The 21,740-nt window shown below is 38.4% G+C and overlaps 1 long non-coding RNA gene across 2 annotated transcripts; it reads right to left on the bottom strand.

Moving 5' to 3' along the window:
• Positions 1–1,846: 1,846 nt before the first annotated feature.
• On the bottom strand, positions 1,847–20,842 carry LOC140000608 (uncharacterized). Of its 2 annotated transcripts, XR_011805664.1 has the most exons (6): positions 18,024–20,842; positions 17,153–17,227; positions 13,620–16,716; positions 6,609–6,680; positions 5,976–6,088; positions 5,546–5,853 (listed from the first exon to the last, which is right to left on the bottom strand). It is a non-coding gene; the product is annotated as an uncharacterized lncRNA (long non-coding RNA). The 2 variants fall into 2 exon arrangements; XR_011805665.1 differs by lacking the exons at positions 5,546–5,853; positions 5,976–6,088 and adding an exon at positions 1,847–1,946.
• Between the last annotated feature and the right edge of the window lie 898 nt (positions 20,843–21,740).

Genomic DNA, 21,740 nt, shown 5'->3' with positions numbered 1-21,740 from the left:
GCACAATCCCAAGAAATTTGTTTCCCTATGAAGCCTGACTGCAAACCTTGACAATTAGAAATGAAAGGGGCTTTAGGCAGCCACAGGCTCTATTTAGTACTCTAAGGCAGGATCAGCTGTTCATAGGATGCATTTGTATCAACTGTTTGGAAATGCACCTAACTATAGAGACCCTATGCCAACTCCACCCAATGTGGTTACTTCCTTTGTCTTGAAATTGTTCTTAATTTGGTGACCCCGCTTGAGTAGCGGTGTTGGACTAGATGATCTCCAGAGGTCTCTTCCAAGCTCAACCATTCTGTGATTCTATGATTAATCTGAATACTCCTTGATATAATTTGAATGCACCATGATGGAATTTTAATCCATTATTTCTTTCCAGATCATTATAGAAATGAAGAATTTATTCCCTTTATCTTCCCTGAAGCCTTTTATACAATTGAAGATTAATACACATTCCATCTTTCTCTCTTCTGATTGAGAAGAGAGAATGCAACACTTTATTCTCTCTTCTGCTTCTTCATTCTTTCACTGTGGCTTCTGTGTCTGTGATTCATCACAAATCCAGAGATCATCTCCATCAGATCTTTTACCAGATCTTCCTAGGTCTTAGCATTTTTCATGTGGAAGCAGAAGTGAAATGACCTGAACTTTGGAAGTTTAGGTCCAGAAGTGAAAATACAAAGTCTTTGCTATGTAAAGAACAAACCTTTCCTAACTAGGATGAATGTAAGGACAAGAGGGATTTGAACAATAAATAAGCTTTGGAAACTTTCTACAAGCTCACTGTGCTTCACAGAGAAGATAACTACATTTTCAGTAAGCTACAATTTTTTTTCAGGAATCCCATGCAAAGAATGTTTGATGGCTTAAAAAATGAGTTTTACAATCACATCTCCTCATCCATCTTACTGGCTGGCTTGATTTATCACTGCTTGATTTATAACTGCAGGAAAGCAAAGACTTTCTTTTGTAACGCAGGATATTCTGGAGTAAGATACAAAATCACAGAAAACACTTTTTTTTCCTTTTGCTTTTGGAGGAGAGTTTGATAGGAATCCGACTGAAACAGAAATGTCCATGTACCATCAAGTTCTTCCAAAAGCAGTTTGTGCCTCATGCCTTCTTATTTCAATTATATCCTCAAAATGCAGTGGTAAGTTCAGTGACAGTTTTTATCTTAGCATTGAAAAAGGTCAATTCATATATCTGTCTTGTTCTACTGTATTGACTTTATAAAATATCTGACATAAATAACCTAATTTCATCCTCCAATGTCTTAAATTATTCTAGGTATAGATACTAATGAAATAGGATGAGCAGAATATTTTCATAAAATATATTTTTAGTATCTCGCTTTATTATAAAAAATTCTTCTGTATTACCTTTTCTTTATGTTCCACTTATTGGCATGTTTATGGACAGATGTTTTCTGCTGTAAGTTTTGTAAAGAGAGAGGTTACAGAGCTCCATCTACATGCAGTTCTATGGAATTATGATAATCAGTTTGGTTAACAGTGGATGATCTGTATACACACAGATCCTGAGACAGACAGTAATCAATTACATCCCAAATTTAGGAATCAGAAGATAGAATTCAATATATTTTGGTCAACTTCACCTCAGAGCTTCTATATCCAATAACGTTGTGAAACTGAAAAGAAAAACAAATTCTGGGTAACAAGACTTGAGGCATTCAGAGCAGAGGGTAGTAGCTAACAAAAGAATTTCAAAGCAAGTTCAAGAAGTGAGTATGTGGAATACAGAGAAGAAGCATAATTCTATGTCATGACTAACAGAGCAATAGCAAATATGCATTGAGCAAAAGATGCTTTACAGGCATTACCAGTTATCAGCTGGTGGTTCAGAAGTGTTTTGTAGCATTCATTTGCAAACATTTGCATGCTGTCATTTCAATGCAATGGAAGAAAGAGACCAACTGGCAGCTGAAATACAATAGGAAAATGGTGAAAAATGAATAAACCCTCCTTTGCAATTTATCTGCTTGCAAATCCAGAGACCAAACCTGTTCAGCCCAGTATGCCAGTCGTTGCCTTTTAGCAGTCAGGGTAATAAGCTTTATAGCAGGTGTATTTTCAGCCAAAGAACAAAAGCAGGACAGTTTGACACATGGAAGATCAAGAATAAAAAGACTGTACTATTATCTCAGTCAAGCAGCAGTGTTCTTTTACACTGGGAAGGAAGGTAAATCTTTTCTGCAAAAGGTGTGCAGTGGAGTGTAGAAGGAAGAACATTCTTATTCCCTGATCTACCTACCTTATCCCAAGTCCCACATATCCTGTTGATGGTTCTCCATCAATCTTGGTTTCCATAGATAGTTCCATAGGCTGATTTGCCATAGCTGTACTACTCCTAATACTTTATGGTCCCTTTTAGCTTTAGGGACCCTCATGCATTAGAACATCAGGTTGCAACTACTTAATAGCTTGCTGTTACTTATCCTGAGTGAGGTGCAGTTTTTAGAAATTTTTAGAAGATCAGACAAATTCCGTTGCACTGAAAATACTAATTGCAAACAGTGGTACTACTAAAAGGCTACCTACATAGTAATCTAAACCTATATTTCTGATAAGGAAAAGTTAAATCCATATGCATTTGCTGATGCAATATCATTAAAGTTGCTGAATCTCTGGAACTGCCTTTTTTTTTTTTTTTTTTTTTTTTTTTTAATCTCTCTAATAGAGGAATTTTGCTCAAATAGCAAAGGACTGAAGTAAAGACTCTGATCTGATATTGTTTTTGCATTTCATGAAACTGGATATAATTGTCATACAAATGACTCCTCTACTTGCCAACTCATTTCCCTGATCAGTGATCAGCACATTAGAAGAATGTAATTGTTTCAAAAAAAAAAAAAAGTTATATGTTTCTGTATATTATGCATTATATATAGTTACAGTATAATTATAGAATCAAATAATATCCCAAGATGGAAGGGACCCACAGGGATCATCCAGTCCAACTCCTGGTTCCACACAGGTGTTCCCAGAAACTCAGACTATATGACTGAGAGCACAGTCCAAACACTTCTTAAAATCTGATGGACTTGGTGCTGTGAATACATCCCTGAGGAGCCTGTTCCAGTGTGCAACCACCCTCTCAGTGAAGAACCTCTTCCTGATGTCTAGCCTAAACCTCCCTTGCCTCAGCTTAACACCATTCCTGCAGGTCCGATCACTGGTGATTACAGAGAATAGGTCATCACCTGCCCTTCCACTCCCCTTCATGAGGAAGCTGTGGGCCATGATGAAGTCTCCCCTCAGCCTCCTCTTTTCCAGGCTGAACAGGCTAAGTGACCTCTGCCACTCCTCGTATATCTTCTCCTCTAGGCCCTTCACCATCTTCATAGCCTTTCTCTGGATGCTCTCCAACCATTTCATGTCCTTTTTGTACTTTGGTGCCCAGAACTGCACACAGTACTCGAGATGAGGCTGCACCAGTGCAGACTAGAGTGGGACAATCCCTTCCCTTGACTGACTAGCAGTGCCATCCTTGATACACCCCAGGATACGGTTGGCCCTCCTGGCTGCCAGGGCACACTGCTGGCTCATATTCAGCTTGCTGTCAACCACAACCCCCAGATCCCTCTCTGTGGGGCTGCTCTCCAGAATTTCGTCACCCAGTCTGTACATATAGCCAGGGTTGCCCCGTCCCAGGTACAGGACCCAGCACTTGCTCTTGCTAAACTTCATGTCGTTGGTGATCGCTCAGCTCTCCAATCTGTCCAGATCTCTCTGCAAGGCCTTTCTACCCTCAGCTGAGTCTACAACTCCTCCAAGTTTGGTGTTGTTGGCAAATTTGCTCAAAACACCTTCTGGTCCTACACCCAAATCATTTATAAAAACATTGAAGAGGACTGGCCCTAAAATGGAGCCTTGAGGGACCCCATTAGTGACCATCTGCCAGTCTGATGAAATTTCTTTTCTTATGAAAGAAAAGAAGTTGAAGAAAGGCTTGTATGCAGGAAACCTTGCATTTATTTATTTATTTTTATTATTGTTAGTTGCCCTGCTGGAAGATATTACCTTTTCTTAGTAGAATCACAGTACTACAACTTCATGAAAAACAAACAAACAAAAAAAAAAAAAACAGATGTCTTATTATAGCTAAAGCTTTTTTAAAATCTTGGTTTTTACCCTTCAGTTCCTGCATAAACTCTTTTTTCTGTGTGATGAGATGTCATCGTATTGCAATTTAAACACAGAGGCTTGTTGAAACATGTAAATGCTGCCTCCTGGCGACTCACTGCATGGCTACAGGATGGGGGAGTGTCAAATGGCTTCTCAGGCTTATACACAGATATCAGAAGAGCATTTTATTTATATCTAACTTCAGAACAGACTTAATCACACCTGTATTTGTTACTTAACAAGGAATTGTTTTTTTTTTCACAAGAACTGTTGAAGATAATGAAGCACCCGATTGTGCAACATTTCATTCTTATTTTCCTGCCAGGAGGAAAGAGATGGAGTTTTACTTCAAGTATGCTCAGGCTGGCTCTTATTTTGAAATGTTAGAGAATGTAATATGGAATATGATGTAGACAAATATTTTAAGTTATATGAAACAGGGTAGTGGAGAAAACATGAAAACAGAAGGTAGTTATCAAGTGTAAAACCTAAAATATATCTAAACTCTGCCTTCTCCTCCCCTCCTGTCTAGCACTACTCTGAAGTCCAAGCATTACTAAATGCAGATTTTTCTCCATAGTTTAATTCTTAATAGTTAAGAAATTTAACCAGTCATCCTTAGCTCTGTCTGTGTGCTCGTCCTGTACAATGAATAATATGTAGGCAAAGAGATACTGTGTGCAATATTAAATGGTATTCAACACCGTATCAACCACACAATAGGGCAGAAATTAGCTGATTTGACAGGCATGCAGTGCTACATCCACTGTAGCCACTGCTCTCTGCAAAGCTAGAACTTGCCAGGTTTTGTCTGCTGTCCTGGTGAGACAGACCTCTGACTGAGCAGCAAATCAAGGCCATATTCTTTAAACCTTTTTACTGTCTTTCTTGATGCTTTTATTAATTTATGAATTCTTTTCACAGACAAATCTTTGTTATTCCACCCTATTTTGCTACTGCTACACCTATGTTTAATATGACTGGTTCTGCTGGTTGTGTGAGGCAGACAGGACTCAAAGATAATTAGTATTTTCACCACTGACCTGAAAGATAATTTGCATTTGTTTTTTGGACCTGAAGGTGTATGTGCTCCATTCTGTTCACACTGATATGACAGCACAAAGGAACGGAAACTGGATTAGTTGTGTTTGCCTGGAAACTAAGCAATCCTTGGGTGGCACAAAGATGATATGTATGACTCTTACCACCAGCTTCTTCCCAGTTGTGGGAATACAAAACATTCCAAAGATGTGACGGCATGGCCACAAGAACTCACACTCCAGCTACCTTTGACTAGAAAATTAAAATACTTCATCAGTTTTGTCATGTAAGCCTTTGAAAAGAGGGCTGCATAGGACTACAAGTAAAGAATTATGATCTATTTATTCCTTACATTCATTCTGGATAGAATTATTACCAGCTGCACAGGGTTTAACAGCATAACAATTTAGACTTTTAATTTTCACTTGTAATTTCTACCAAAATATTTACTGTATATACACACTGAGATGTTACTGAAAAGCTGTGCAGGAAAGTTGTCTTCAGCTGAGGATAGGAGATAGGAGTGTGTCCAAATGGCAACTGCCAGATGTATTTTCAAATGGTATACAGAAAATTGTTTGGCCAAACAAGGATTTGGTCCCTGGTTCAAAGCTTCATGAAGAAACCATGGAGAAATTCTCTGTAAAACAGATTAGCTATTCTGTTCTCATGAACAGAAGCAAAAAAAAAAAAAAAAAAAAAAAAAAAGATTTAAATCATTATTCCCTTGGGTTATTAATAGCCACACATTATCACTCAGGTGAGCATTAATGGCTGGCATACCAAAATGCTTTGCTCCAGACCTCCAGGCTGGTCGCTTCCCTGTGGCATAACTGAGTAGCTGGGATCAAGACAACAGACAGACCACATGCAGGTAGTCCACTGGAGTAGGGGCACTAGAAGCAAGAATGGGTTGTGTTCACTGTAAGGTACATTTTTACTGTTTACAGCTTCGTTTAATAGTCTGGTTGATACAGTACCTGTATTAATAGTGTGTCTAGTTAACAAGCAGTTATTTCTCTGAAGCACAAAGAGATTTCTGAGTAACACTGACTGTTCAGTTACTCAGCTAGCTAGTTGCAGCTAATAAATCAAAGCTCTTCTCATTCTTTTATCCTAATATTCTGGCCTCATTTCTAAAAGTAGTGCCTCAATATGTGCTGTGCATGTGATAGATTTACTTATGAAACCAATCCTACAGGCACTCTACAGCTTTGCAGACACATCTGTTAGGACATTCTTTTTTTTTTTTTTTTTTTTTTTTTTTCCCCAGCTATAGAGAACATGTACATCAAGCTTCTACAAAACAGCAAAAAATCACTTTCATTTACAGGAGCATACAGTGACATATTTGTTATAATATTCAATGAGGTGATGCATGGAATTCATTACAATAATAAAGTGTGCAATACTCACAGCTCCGTATTTCCTTAAACATGAAAGACAGTAATATTTTCCATGTGAAAACCTGCTGCCCCTCACTGGTTTCTAAAAGAAACAATGGAACAATGCCATCAATCACTGAGAACAGTAAGGATCTGCTTAGAATCCACAACTTTTAGTTAATAACTAAATCAAGAATAGTATGATGTCAAGGAATAGCCTGTAAACAGAGCTAATCATGATGCCTTGCTGATCTACTTACTTACTAAGCCTAGCACATACACTTTCTTCCCTCCAGTGTTTGTTGTCATTTCCCATAGAATGACAATGAACTTTGAGTTAGATTATAGCTAGAGGTCATAGTTGATCCTGGAAATGGCACAGAGGGAAATGCTGTAGTAAAGAAATTCTGAAATTCTTCAGAAAGCCCTATGTTTAGAAACATTTAGTGTTTGCAGCTACAGAATGAGGCAATGTGACCTGCAAGCAGTTCATATGTTCAAAACAAAATTCTTCACCGAGTAAAGAAAATAAGGCTGGGATTCCTCATCTGAAATAACATCTAGTCTCTTCAACCACTAATAGCATGAATAAACAACAAGGATGTAGCAGAGGGTTATGGTAATGAAAGTGCAATTCATCTGAAGAAGCTTATGTAATTGGATTATATTTATATAACCTCCCTTTTTGCAGCATCTCATTGCTCTGTACTCTTATAAAGTGCTTGATTTTACAAGAATCCAGCCAGGCAAATAACTACTGAACACAGATGGGAAACCAAATTAAAAGAAAGAATCAGAGCTACATTCAGATTGATTCACAAAATTAACTTCACTATCATAAATGCCTCCTCCATTGGTGCCGTAGGGTCTTTCAGCCTTGCAGAAGCAGTGTTCTGAATTGTTGTGTGCACTCCTAAGCCTGGATACCTCAGCAGTGGCAAAACCAAAGGTTTTACTGAGAGTAAGTGGCCTGAATGGGGCCCTAAAGAGCTTTTTCATGGTCATGCTTTATTTGAAGTAAAACAGACAGCTGTAGTTAGATGTTTCACAAGTCCTGCTGGTGAGGCAGGAATAATTTTGGGGAAGCAGTAGTTCTGTAAGTAATCCTTTAATGTAATGACTATTTTAGGTGAGCCAGGGAAAAGTGCAGTCCCCTCTATCCAGCTTCCTAAGGTCTTGCAAGTTTTCGGCAGATACTCACACACCCGTTTTACCCCATGATTCCTTTCTTCCCCACAGCTAGTTAGTCCCTCTCTCCTCTGCGACCTTTTTTCCATTTAAGAGACCAAAAGCCTTATTTTCAATTCAACTGAAGATGATTATAATTGATGTGAATTATGCAAAGCCTCTTGTCACATTTTCCATTCTGGCTGATTCAAAGCCCTGGATCTCAAACCCCACTCTGCACTGCTGTTCCAGGTCTGATTCTATAGATCAAATCCATTTCTAGTTTCAGAGATCTTTGTCTAGTTGATCATATTAGTAATTATGGTCTGTATGAACATAACTCACAATATTTAAATGTGAGTTAGTGGATGAATACCATCAGATGAAAGTGTCCTTTAGTAAGTCCTTTGTAATACATAAATAACTCTGCTGAGAGCAAAACAAAGGCCCTTTGTGTTATTGCAGAGTGGAGCCAAAAATGTTCTCGAAGCAAAGTTTGTTTTCAATATAATTACATACAGCTCATACATAAAGCAGCTTGCCATGCTGTAGCCAAAAATGTAGTCCTTTAGATTCCATGAACATCTCCATCTATCTATATTAACAATAGAAACAAATATATGGTAAGTCTGTTTATATTTCACTGGTTCCTTTATTTTATTCTACTTGATATATTACTTGTTGTCTAAGGACGCAGTCCTGCAAGAATCTTACTGCTGGCACAAATATCTGCCTGTACAAACGGCCTCTCAGCACTGGGAGTCCTGTGAGTTAATTCAGGACTGTTTTGATATGTTTTGGGATAGTGCCTGTTACTGACTGTGACTGGGGACTTTAAAAGCTGCAGTGACAGAACAGAGCAGAAAATGTAGCAAACATATTCTAAGATACTACAGGAAAGGGATGAAAACAAAATCTTGGACAATTTCTTTATATTAGGTGTGCTAAGGACAGGAGAATATATTCAAACTTCCCAGTGAAAGCTTAGATGCCTGAGAAATTATTTTAGGAAAATGAACATTTCCCCAGACACCTGATATTAGCCAGCTGATAGATCAGCTGAAGTATCCTGTCAGGATGATGCATTTGGAGACTTCTCAACAATTAAATAACCCTTCTGCACTTGAAATGATAGAAACAATTCTGAATCCCTCAATGTTGATGGGAAAACACTCCCTCCAAGGAAGCACCATAATTCATCTGAAAAATTTTGTTCTTTAGTTATTTTTCCTCAAATACCTGCATCCTTCTATTCCACAGTATAATGACTGTAGAGCCAAATGCCAATCATAACCAACTCTCCATTGTTTTTTCACTTGTATATCAGTATTTAACATCTTTCTTTCTGAATGTACTAGAAAAGCAAGTGATGATAATCCACAGTGCAGTCTCATTACTCAGTAGTGTATGTTCCTTTGCCACTACAACACGTTTATGCGGTTCCAGGAAGAATCACCACTACAGACATAATTTTCCTTGTATAGAAGTCCATAGTCAGTAAAGGGCTGCTATAGTTGGACAGTAGGGATGTGACGTCTATGCCACACTGAGATGTGGAACAGACCAAAGGAGAGCTGGTAGGTGAAACACCTCAGAACAACATAAAAGCTTCCTCTAAAATCCTTCCTCTGCTCGGGATAGGTCAAGTCCCTGAAGGTCTCAGATCAATGTAGACATGATTTGCACTGAGCACAATTTTCTTTGCTAAGAGAGCATGAACCATGATGTCACAGAAGTATCTAGGTCTCTAGACATTTTCTCTCATTTTGGGGGAAAGTCCATTTCCATCTCTGCTTATGAATTATTTTTTTTTCATGAAGCAGAAGACAATTGTGACCTTGACACAACCTACACAACTGGAACATTACAGAGCTATTATTTCTACCAACAGGCTGGGAACCACATCATCAAACATCCATAGTCCTCTTATTCTTCCCATCTGCTACTACCACCTGCATCTACTCATGTACTAGCAAAAAACACGAATAAGGAAGCCATCCTAAACCCTTTTACATTTCTCACACAAGCAAGCAGGCTAGACCACAGTCTTGTCCTAAATCACTACCTGTTTAACCTAGAAATACTAACAGCACACCAAGCTGTGCAGGAGCGTTTATCTGGTTAAGGCTGGGAAGACTCTGCAGAAGGATCTGGACAGGCTAGGTGAGTGGGCTGCATCCAGTTGTGTGGCACTCAGCAGGGCTAACTGCTGGGTGCTGCACTTGGGGCATAACAACCCCTTGTAGTGTTACGAGCTTGGGGCAGGTGGTCGGAAAGTTACATGGCAGAAAAGAACCTGGGGGTGTTGGTTGACAGCAGGCTGATGTGAGCCAGCTGTGGCCCAGCTGGCTAAGAGGGCCAACAGCCTCCTGGTCTGCACCAGAAACGGTGTGGCCAGCAGGCCTAGGGCAGGGATTGTCCCCTTGGATGCAGCACTGGTGAGACTGCATCTTGAGTACCTTGAGTCATCAGTTTTGGGACCCTCACTACAATAAATTGAGCTGCTTTTTATAAAAAAGAAGTAAGATCTGCTCCAAGGATCAATATGCATTTTATGTTTGTTGTTAAACCCCTGGAAATAAAATTGTTTAAATGACTTCTTGTCTAGTTTCAAACTAACTGATAAGCTGCACTAACAAAAGTACTTCTTGTTCTGAGAGACAAATGAAGAGGTAAAACCAGCCATGATGAGTATTCTCTGTCAGGGAAGGAAAGCTCTATACACACTTTTCCAACGTGTGTCACAAATGAAAGCTGGCAGATACAGGATCCACCAAAGAACCTACAAGTTCATAAAATCACAGAATCATAGAACCATCTGGGTTGGCAAAGACCTTCAAGATCATCAAGTTCAACCACCAACCTGACCTGCCAAGTTCCAACGCTATGCCATGTCCCATAGTGTTCCATCCACACATCCTATAAATAACTCCAGGGAAGGGGACTCCACCACTTCCTTGGGCAGCCTTTTCCAATGTTTGACCACCTTCTCGGTGAATACATTCTTCCTAATGTCCACTCTAAACCTTCCCTGGTGCAACTTGAGACCGTTTCCTCCTGTCTAAGACACGATAAGATACCACTTCTAAATTTAAAATTGAAGCAGGGAACAAACAAACAAAAATTAACAATGGGGTTTTGGACTCTTGAAACTTTAAGCAAAGGTAACTGAGTCTGCCAGAGCAGAACCACCTGTAGCCAGTCTCAAGGTAATGCTGCACCTCAGTTTCAAAACACAGAAACCACTTTTATATCTCTGCAAACTAACACCACACTGGCAGTCCAGTCCCTAAGTTTTATCTTTGGACACTCTCCCTGCATTCCAATAAAAATTTCAAACTTAAATAAGAACAATATTGATCAGATCCACTAGATACCTAATGGAAAAAAAGTCAAGCTGAAATTTTTACTAAAAACATCATTTAAATATGTGGAATTTAAACTACCTAGAACTCACTGAAGAGGACATTTCCAGAAAATGTGTATGCCAAAGTAGAAGTAAAGCCATGTGTTATATGTTGTTTTCTATGCACACCCCTAAAACGGTGTTTCAGTGTACCCTGCATTCACAAGCAATATGGGTTCCTGAAGACAGATCAGTTCAAACCATTCCTGTTAATACAGTGACTAAAGGTAAGCACACAAGAAGCCATAGATGTTTTCTGGTAAAAATGAAAACCTTGGTTTTCAGGAATAGATATTGCTCAGTCCCAAGCTGTGCCATCTGCAGAACAAGAGAGCCATAAAGAATGATCTATCTCTCTCTACCAGCTAAATTCCCCATAAGCATGTCTTTGATCTGTGGACAATTGCATGACTTAACTGAAGTTTCTGGGCATGATAATTACTTACATTCAGCCTATTTGAGGAAACAATTTAGAGGGACCCCTTTGTCTGGTGATGGCTAAAATAGGAGCAAATCAGTCACACGGGGACTGAGCCATGCGGAGGCCACAGCAACCACGGAGCTGCATGGTCCCATGGGTTCTCCCCGCGTGTGGGAAATAGCATAGGCGTATGGGATTGATTTAAATGCAGAACAGTGTGTGTGCATGCATGTGTTTGTATATGCATGCATATGTATACATGTGTTAACAAACACAGCAGTGAAGAGAAACTCTGCTGATACAAACAAGTTAGCAAAAAAAAGCAAGACCCAAGCAGAGAAACAGCAGCTGGAATGTGACCATGAACAAAAACTAGATCGAGCAAGAGGTTTGGGGCTGCCTGTGCTGAAAAAGGCTTGGAACTGAGAACAGAGAAACTTGTTCCTGTTACTTGAATTCAAATATACTCAGAGAAATACGCTCTGCTTCTGTAAAAAGCACTGGGTTGCATTAAAAAACAAACAAACAAACAAAAAACACATAACAGCATTTTCAGTTTCTTGTTTTACAGGAAATATCTCAAGATTCATCCCAAAAATCATTCATGCCAAAACAGGGAATCAACATAAAGGTAGAAAATTTGGGAAGCTGTACAGGAACTGGAACTAAAATCTCAAATCAGAAGATTATCTGGAATTTATCTGCAACTAGTTTAATTTCTTGGTTTGGGGTGTATGAGTTTGAAATTGAAATAAGTAATGCCTTCAGCTACTTGATTTATGATAGTTGCACAATGCCAGGTCTTGCAGCTTATGTTTTTATAAAATTGTTGTTAAAAAAAAAAAAAAAAAAAAGGTTGCAATTCAGTTTTGATAAGAGAAAACCTCTTCAGTGCCTTCTCTAGCCAAGTAGTACCTCCAGAATGCAGACAGTTGTCTTTCTCTGGCCTGCTTGTTCCTTGCCTCATCTATTAGAAAGTAAATAAAATTGCACAGACCAACAATGTTAATGAGAACAGTAGAAGTTCTTACTGAATGAAATCACCATATTGGAAAAGAAAATATACCACATATATATTATAAATTAATTGCACAATATTCATGACTTCCCTTACCACACAAAAGAAGATGTAAAAAAGAAGAGATAACGTAGTGATTCAACTGGACTCGCATATTACGTTATATTTCAGAGTATCTGTGTTCTGCATTTTCTACTTTGGTTGAGGTACAAACCTATGTACTTGCTGAATATTGGAATGTACTCAGAATATTATTTTATATATAAAATAAGAATAATATTATTTTCCTCCTATTGTTATTGAAAGAATTTAGAAGAAGTTGTAAATGATGCTCCTTTTTTTAGAGGTGCCTCCTCCACATGAGAATCAAGAGGCTACAAAAGGTCTTACACCAACAGGGAGTTGTACCTAGGAATCAGAAACAACCTTGCAATTAGAAGTCCCAATAGCAAAATGAAAGAAAATGGAAGTAAAAAGTATGCAGAGCAGAGCTAGCCAAAGATAAAGGCACAAAGATTATTGATTTGATTTAAATTGTAATAATTTTAGAGGGAATAAGGTAATAAAATATCTTTATCTCTATAACGCGTATACTCATGTACAACGTAGAAAATTAATTGAAATTTTTGAAAAAATATTTCAGGGTCAAAATTTCAATAAAATTTTATCACAAACCAAAAGGGTTTTAAGTCAAATTAGGTTTTCTAAGGAGAGTGTAGTAGTTATATAACATTTATATATATATACATATATATATATATGCTATATAATATATATACATATATATAATATACATGTTATATACAATATATAACAATATATAACTTGTTTTATAAGTAGTTATAAAACAAGTATAATTGTTTTTTTAATCCAAAAATGTACTTAGATATTTTTTGGGGCATTCAAAGGCCAAACAACAAGAAGGCAAGTGATGGAGTTGGAGAGGAAAGAGGAAAACAATAACAAGACTAGAAAGGAAACAAAAGCAGGGAAAGTAGAACAGTAAGGAAGAATGAATCAAACCGCTTACCTCTTGCTGCAGTGCTCTGAAAGGTTTTATGTCTGACTTATCTTTTACACTTACAGTGTCCCACCCAGGGATTTCAGTGTTGAGATGCATCATCGTAAGAATGCATTTGCCTCACAGTATACCCCACATTCTTTCAACCTCCTTTTTTCTTGAGTTGCCTCACACCTGCATCGTTGACGACAGTCCATCAAAGTTATTTACAGTGCGCTGCTGAGCCATCAGTCTGTCTGCAACTAGTTCATCATTTCGGATTCCCACCCAGCAGTTTCCTGTCCCTCTGTAGCTGCACCTCCCACTTCCTTCCAGGCTGCATCTTCTCAAGCTGACAAAGTTTGTGGTGGTAAAATGGATGCATGTGGTTAAACTGGAGAAACTGCTTCTTTCAAGGTGCTTCAAGACCATAACAAACAGTACTAATCCCTTATCCAGGCACCAACTAATTCTTCCTGAACCCAAAAGTGAATAAATAAATAAGCAAATAAATAAATAAATAAATAAATAAATAAATAAATAAATAAATAAATAAATAAATAAAAGGTGGTGTTTGGGGAGAGTGGGGGGACAGTGGGAATGGGAGAGACACTGATTTTCTTCAAATCTTGTTGATTCTTTCAAATCCTTTTGCCTGCAAGCAAAAAGGTGTGCCCAGCTTCTGGGACAAGAGGCAGAAACTTACATCCCAAATTGTTCAAAGGAAAAAAATCCAATGCTATCAGTATGAAGAAGATGCAGAGTTAATCTGAAATTGTATAGTGAAGACGGGAACTACAAAGTAGACTGTATGACAGGATATCATGAAGTGTAGGTTAAGAGAATGTGTGCTGCTGCATGAAGAGAAACACAGAGGTTTGACCTGCCATGTAGAAGCCCAGACAGACCAACTGTTTTGAACACTGGGATCATCTGGTCCTAAAAAAAGAAGAACCAACCAAAAAAAAAGCAAACAAACAAACCTTTCCTTACAAAATAAGGTTTTCCACCCAAGGTAAGGAAGAAAATGGTTAATAAGGGCCAGTTAATGTTTACCCTGTATCCATTCCAGCTCATAAGAAAGTCCAATCATTCTTTAAGGAAAACACAGACAGTAGTGTGGTAAATTATGGTATTTGAAGAGTGATGCATGGCTGTCAAACTGTAATAGGAACAGCATCTCAGATTATCTGATATTCAATGGCACATGCTCTGAAAGAAGCTCAAACTGAGAAAAGACAGACAGGAAACATCACTGTTGAACAGAAGCAGCAGGATGTTAAACAGTATTATTTATAAAAGTCAGAAAAGATTAAAGCTAGAAAGGTCTCCAGGTACCCACCAAGACAACCCATAAAGACTGTGTGACAAACAAATAGACCCACCACTGGGTCTCCTTTCCTCAGCCCTAAGGAACTTCCAAACAAGAGGTGTGCCTAAGGGAAGGGCATGCATGACACTGCCTCTTCTGCCAGCTTAGGAAACGCTGGGCTTGCACTCCTCCCGTCACATCTCTTCACTTGTGCCCTTTTGTTTCCCCAATGTAGATCTTCTTGCTTCTGTTCCTCTCCATAGGAACAGAAGCAAGACCTCTCCATAGGGAGAGGAACAGAAGCAAGACGAGCTTGTGTCTTAGCTGGTCAGATCAGTATTTTTGGCAGCACCGATGCAAGTCTAAAACAGGGAGGCGGAGGAAAGCAGTGCCTTGAAACAGCTCAGTGCTTATACAGGTTAGCCAAATCTTGGAGTCACTGTGTGCTGTGCTCAGTCTCCTCTAGCAACAATGTTGTAAATTAAAGTCAGGAGCAGAAACAGAAGGTGCACTTTCTAACTTGGCCTTTCCTCCCCCCCCCCCCTTTATTCTTTTGTGTGTGTTTGCCTTAATTTGTCATTGAAGAGGCAGATTTAGGCTTTTACTGCAACAATAATAACAGCAGCTCTGGCTCATCATCTTAATTTCTTCTCTATCCAAAAAGAACAGTTATTATCATTTTTAATACCACCTAAAAGACTGCCAAATACAACAGCTTCCCTTATAAGAAACAAAACAAAACCAGCAACCACTACTGCAGCTATGAGGAAGGAAGTAAGAGATGTGGTTAAAATCTCACTCAATCATTTTCCCTGTTCTTTTTTTACTTTTCTTTGTGGCTAACAAATGTTAAAACTTCTTGGCTCTTTTAGATGTGGGTATTTGCTGAAATACATTTGGTTGTCTCTGAATGGCCAGACCTTAACTACTTAGCATTATACAGTGGGTCATGTAAATAAATACCTCTGACCTTCCTGACTCATTTGTTCCAGTAAAACATGCTTAAAGCTTCTAATTAATACAGGATGTCACTATCATCTTTCCATCCCCCACCAATGACTCCATAAACACTGTGCCATTGTTTCCTCATTATTTTCTTCTTCCCAGTGCTTCTCCTCTCACTGCTACAAGCTGACAGTCCTTGGGTTACTTCCTCATCCCTATTGACTTAGGAGCACCAGTTATTGCTGCTTCCCCCAGGAAAGAGCTGCTGCTACACCAATTCCTTTACTGAGTTGAAAGGTAGTCCTTTACGCCAGACCCCAGGGTTTTAATTACTCCCTCCCGGTGACATAATATTTCTGATACCTGAGAAAACATACTATTTCTGGCAATGACAAGATGAGGCCTGAGTGCCTTTTTATAGTTCAAATCATTCATATTCTTGCCCTCAAGGTTCTGGCCCATTTCAGTTCAGAAGGCTTTCTGGTCTCAGCAGCCATGGCAGCATGTCCATTTCTTTGACATTTCTTTGAATCTTGGAAAGATTCTCTAAGCAAGCCAGGCTTCCAGATATCCATCCACTCCCAATTTGTTATTCTTTACTAATATCACATGTTCTAGACAATATAAAGCCAAAGGACTTCACCCAATATTGAAACTGCAGAAGGTAAATCAAATTAGATACCAGAAAACACATTCCCATTGCAAAGAAAACTAGCCATTGTAATAGTTCACTGAACAAGAATGAGGAATCTCCATCTTTGGACACTTCAGAAAGGAGGTGACAGGGACATCTGGCAGTGTATTATGTTCTGGGAGAATGGGATCTTCAGCATGATCTGTCCAGGTCCTTTCCAGACGTGGTTACTGTTTCTGTAATAACAATAGCAATGTCTGAACCCGTGTAACCCAGATAGCCTAACCTGATTTCTGTTCAAGAGGTCACTTCAAACCAGTGGTCAAATCACACTGAAGCCAGCCTCTTCATAACAGTTTAACAAAAGAAACTTTCCCACTACCCGTGGCCCCAATGCATGTGCCCTTTTTGTACCTGACTTTTCCCATAACCCCTCCTCTGCTTCTTAGTGCCTGCTCTGACTACAAACTTGTTCAGACAAATAGCTTACGTGAAATCTTGGCCATACTACTTGGAATGGAAGATATTCTGTTTAAATCAGTGGGATAATTCAGGGTAGTGAAGTTAAGCACGTACTTGTCTATAAGATATTAGCATAATAATAGTGCAGATTTGAAGGACGGTGGAGACTCTCATTCAGATAGCTGTAATATGGAATTACAAACCACCTACACTGATGTTTAAACGTTTGATGACTGAAAGATGATGATTGAAGCTTTTGCAGTTCTTCAAAGTAAAAACAGGACCCTGCAATTAAAATAAACAAAACAAAACAAAAACAAATAAACAAAAAAAAAATTGTTTTCATTGCCATATAAAATTACAAAATGCACTTGGTAGTACTCAGGAAAGGACTACTCAGGTAGTCTTCAGGAAATTTCCAAATGAAATTTGGGAAACTGAAATGAAGGGATGATGGACACAGGCACCAGATGGGGAGTCTCCTTTTAACCAGCAAGGTCGCCAGTGAAACACCTCAATTCTCAAAAGGAAATGATAAGCATCTCACTGTAGCAAGGGTAAACAAAAGATGAAGCAATGGATTTTTTTTATTTGAAATGTTGAACTTTGCTGACATATCTAATAAAATCAGAGTATCTTACAGCTGATGTGACTTACTCACAAGTGAAAATCTTCAGCATACTGGTTTCTGTCAGCAAACATATTCAAAACCTTGGCTGAAAATGATCAAAAGATGGAACACAGATTAAAGTCCATCTATTCTAAAGCCTTATAGAAACCAGGAAGCATTAAAAAGAATGCAGTTGGTAATTGCAAAATGATCGGTGATATTATAAATAAGCAAAAATAGAGAGATTAATAAGCTTGCTACGTTAAATCAAATGACAATACTTGAATACTTTTTCCTCTGAGCTATATCTGTCTAGCAAAAGATCTCTCTGTCCCTTGATTTGAATAGTTAATCTTTTATTTTTGATAACTATGACAACCAGAATATCTCCAAAAGGAATAAACATGCGGAATATACTTTTGATACAATTAAGCAGAAGGGATTTGCCACAGGACAATGACAATAACTTACCAACAGGAACTTCAATGACAGCTCAGACCTCTTTAGTTCTTGCATCAACAGCAAAGAATGTTAAGATGCGTTTGTCGTATGATGCAATTCTAAGAATAAAGACTAGCTGGAAAAGGTGTCAGCTGATAATTAATGACAAGCACATGAGAAGCCATTAATAAAACCATTCCTGCAGATGACCTGCTCCTCTGTAAAAGAAAACAAGACTGCAGTCTTAAAGCAAATATACCATACTGTTATGAGAAATGGCCTGTGTTATGTATGTTACATCACGTTACATCATGTTAAAAATCTAGCAGGTGATCACAGTCTCACTAAGTTTCCTTTCAGTAATGTCAGGCATGGATCAGATTTGTAGAACAGATGCCGAAAGTAAACCTTGGTAATATGAAAAGCAGAGCCTGGGCTAGCAACACTGAAGTGCCAGTGCCACAGCCCATTGCTAAATATGCTGTGGTAGCCTGATCTGAGAAAGCAAGGATTACACAGTCACCACCAGTCAGTTTGTGCCTCTGTTACTCCATCCCTTACAATATTTGAAGATGCTGGCCAGTTTTAAGCAAATTTGAAACCAGCATTGAATTGCAAAATCATTCAGCTGGATGATTCTGGCAGATTAAATGTCCAAAGGTTTTTAGACATGATTTTAACTGTGTTGAAGCACAAACTGATTCTGGTTGGATGAGACCTCAAGAAGTCATCGGGTTCACCTGGTGAAGTGCCAAAAGGGTAAATCAATCTTTCACAACTTCAAAAAAAAATAAATCAGTCATTATATATATATATACATAGCTTATATTTTGCATCAGATGAGTGACTAAGACATACATACCTATATTAACATAGCTTTGGGCAAGTCATAGCACATACTGATTCTTACTCAGATGGGGTGGCACCTTGGGGTAGTGTATGGTGAGTTAGGATATTGAATTGAGGATACAGAACATAAATCTGTACGGAAATAGTTTTGAATATTCTATTGCTCATATTACAAATTGTTTGCCTAAGGCATAAATGTTAGAATTGAAAAGAGTAAGGCTCATCAAATAGGCTACAGAATACTAGTGTTAGTCTTCTGCATAAAATCTGACAAAAGCAACCTTCTGATTTTAATTAAAAAGGCTATGTGTCATTTCTGCCTATAAACATCTTTGTACAGTAATGATTTAGATGCTGTTTCCATTCTGAAGGCCCCACAGTCAGAAGCTGAATTTTTCTGCAAAGGATTTCAGATACTGCTTAAGAGGAAAAATATTTATTTCTAAAAATAAAAGCTACTCGTTTTCTTACAAGTCTGATTTGCTTTCAGACCAGCTATTCATCACCAGTCACATGACAGTAACAAAGAATCAGATCAACAACCACTTTCTACTAATGCTGAACTTATTTGGATGCAGGAAAATGTATTATTTCTAACACTACAACCTCTCTCAACCCACATCTATGAACTCTGCTGTTTCACTGTAGAATGACAACTTAAGAGGGTTGCCAAACAGCAATGCCTGGTGACGTTAGAAAAAGAAACAAACACATTTCCCCCTTTTTCATTCTCCTTTAAACTACAAATTACTGTTCTGTATGAAACCTCTCTTGGACTTTACTGCTCTTCCAGATCTGATCATCTGGATTCAAGGAGGGATTTAACCATTCACTGGGAAGCATGCAGGCCCATCAACACGAGATTTGGACTTCTTTTTACAAGCACTGCTTCCCTTTTTCAGCGCTGCCAGTGGGATCACATGGCAATTCAGCTGAAGATGGAACCAGATGAAGATACCATCTGTTTCTCCTGTACTGAGTAACTGGATCAGACTCAAGTATGCAGCAGCTTCGGGTGTAGCTACATCTACAGACAGCAGCTCATGCTACTCAGTATTTCTCCAGAACAGTTTAATTGGGATGAGAACTTGTTTCATAAGTGAGGCTAAATGTCAGGCCTTCTACTTAGGCAGGCAGGAGAACACCTAAGATCTCCTAGATGTAGGGGTCTCACCCTGACAAACTTCGGAGAGGCCACTTGGGATTCAGGCTTGCCTATAGCATTAGCAGTGTTGTTGTGACCTTTCACTCTATATACTGAGTTTATTCTGTTGTGTAGAGTGTTTACGCAGCGCTCTGGAGAATTTTGTTGCAAGACTTTCTCACTAGTATGTATTTTATTTTACTCAGCAGGCTGTTCTCTTTCTTGAACTGTCTCCAACCTCGTTGGATCCCCAAATGCTGGAACAAATATCTGGCAAACTGTAGCTGCTATCTATAATTATTTCTGCTCAAAAACTGTTAAGACTTTAAACGTCTCTCTAGCCTGCTGACTCGCATTTTATTAGGAGACAGGCTTCCAAAATGCCTTGGAAAATACTCTGTGCTCAGTAAACATCATACAAGTCTAAAATGTTTTAGGCTGCAGTCTGTTGGTATTGGCATTATTCTGGCTTGTGTTTTACCTTCTGCCCCAACTCTGCCTCACACGCTGGCATACTCAGTTGCTATTGCGATGACCAAAGATGAATGTATAGATTTTCTGAGATGTTGCTATTTAAGACTATTTACACCACAGCCAGGGCTGTTACTAAATCTTGCACATATGTTTATAAGGCAGCTTTAATATAAGCAGGTTGTGTATTTAGAACAGTGTAGCTGAAACTGTGGGGAGATAACATACAAGCTGCACATGAACTAGCTTCTGTGGAGAGGCTAACAAATGATTCAAAATACAATAGGCATTCTTGAGACAGTGTGAATAATAAAGCTAATCAATAAGTATCCATGGTCTTCCCTGACCTGTATGAAAGTGAATGATAAACAACAGAATGTTCTGCTGGGAAAAAAATAAAAAATAAATAATAATAATAATAATAATAATAATAATAATAATAATAATAATAATAAATCACAGTGTTCCAGTGTTAACAGTGTGATGTTAACACTGGAACAAATCAGAAACTTAATTCAGTAACTGCTATGCTTAGAATACTTTTGATTGTAGCACTATATTTTACAATTATTTTTCAAGAGTTTTTATCCATGAAACATGCAAGAACAGAACTACCATCAAATAGAAAGTGTTTCTATTAAAACTTACATTTTTTGGATGTATTTTTACTTACGCCATTCACATTTACCTAAAACTTAAGCAATACAAAGAAAGCAGCAAGGATTAACTGGACTGCAAAAGACAAATTTCCTGTCACTCCCCTCAGGTGTTTTGACTGGAAATCTCAGGATTCCTTGTCTGCTGTGATAACTGAAATTTACAGAAAATGCAAACAAATCCTGGCACTTTCTTGGCTCAGTGGCAATTGTTGACACCTTAATAGATGAAATCCTTCAGATTCAAGCTAAGACCTCTCGAGTATTCACTAGAAGTGCTATATTTACCACTCACATTTTATGTAATTTATGCCCATTACTTAATCTAGTCTTAGCCTTTTAGAGAATGTATTTAGAAATTTTACCATCCACTTGTGACCCAAATACAGCATTGGCTGTACATACAATAGTCTGTTATGCTCATCTCAGCCAGTGTACAATGTAATGACACAAGTCCTGCAGAATCTTACAGGGGTCAGATGGCCTGGAAATGTACTGGAAACAGAGTGACTCATCCAGTCTTCAAAGTTTTTTTCCCTCAGAGCAAAGGAACAGCAGCTTACATGTTTATGGGAAGTGTCAGGATCACACACTAAATCGAAAGCTCAGTAGTCTTCAACCCACTCT

The sequence above is a fragment of the Anas platyrhynchos genome, chromosome Z, assembly GCF_047663525.1.
Source record: "Anas platyrhynchos isolate ZD024472 breed Pekin duck chromosome Z, IASCAAS_PekinDuck_T2T, whole genome shotgun sequence".
Lineage (NCBI taxonomy): Eukaryota > Metazoa > Chordata > Aves > Anseriformes > Anatidae > Anas > Anas platyrhynchos.
Note: the sequence above shows the minus strand (reverse complement) of the source record. Positions and strands in the feature narration are given on the sequence as shown.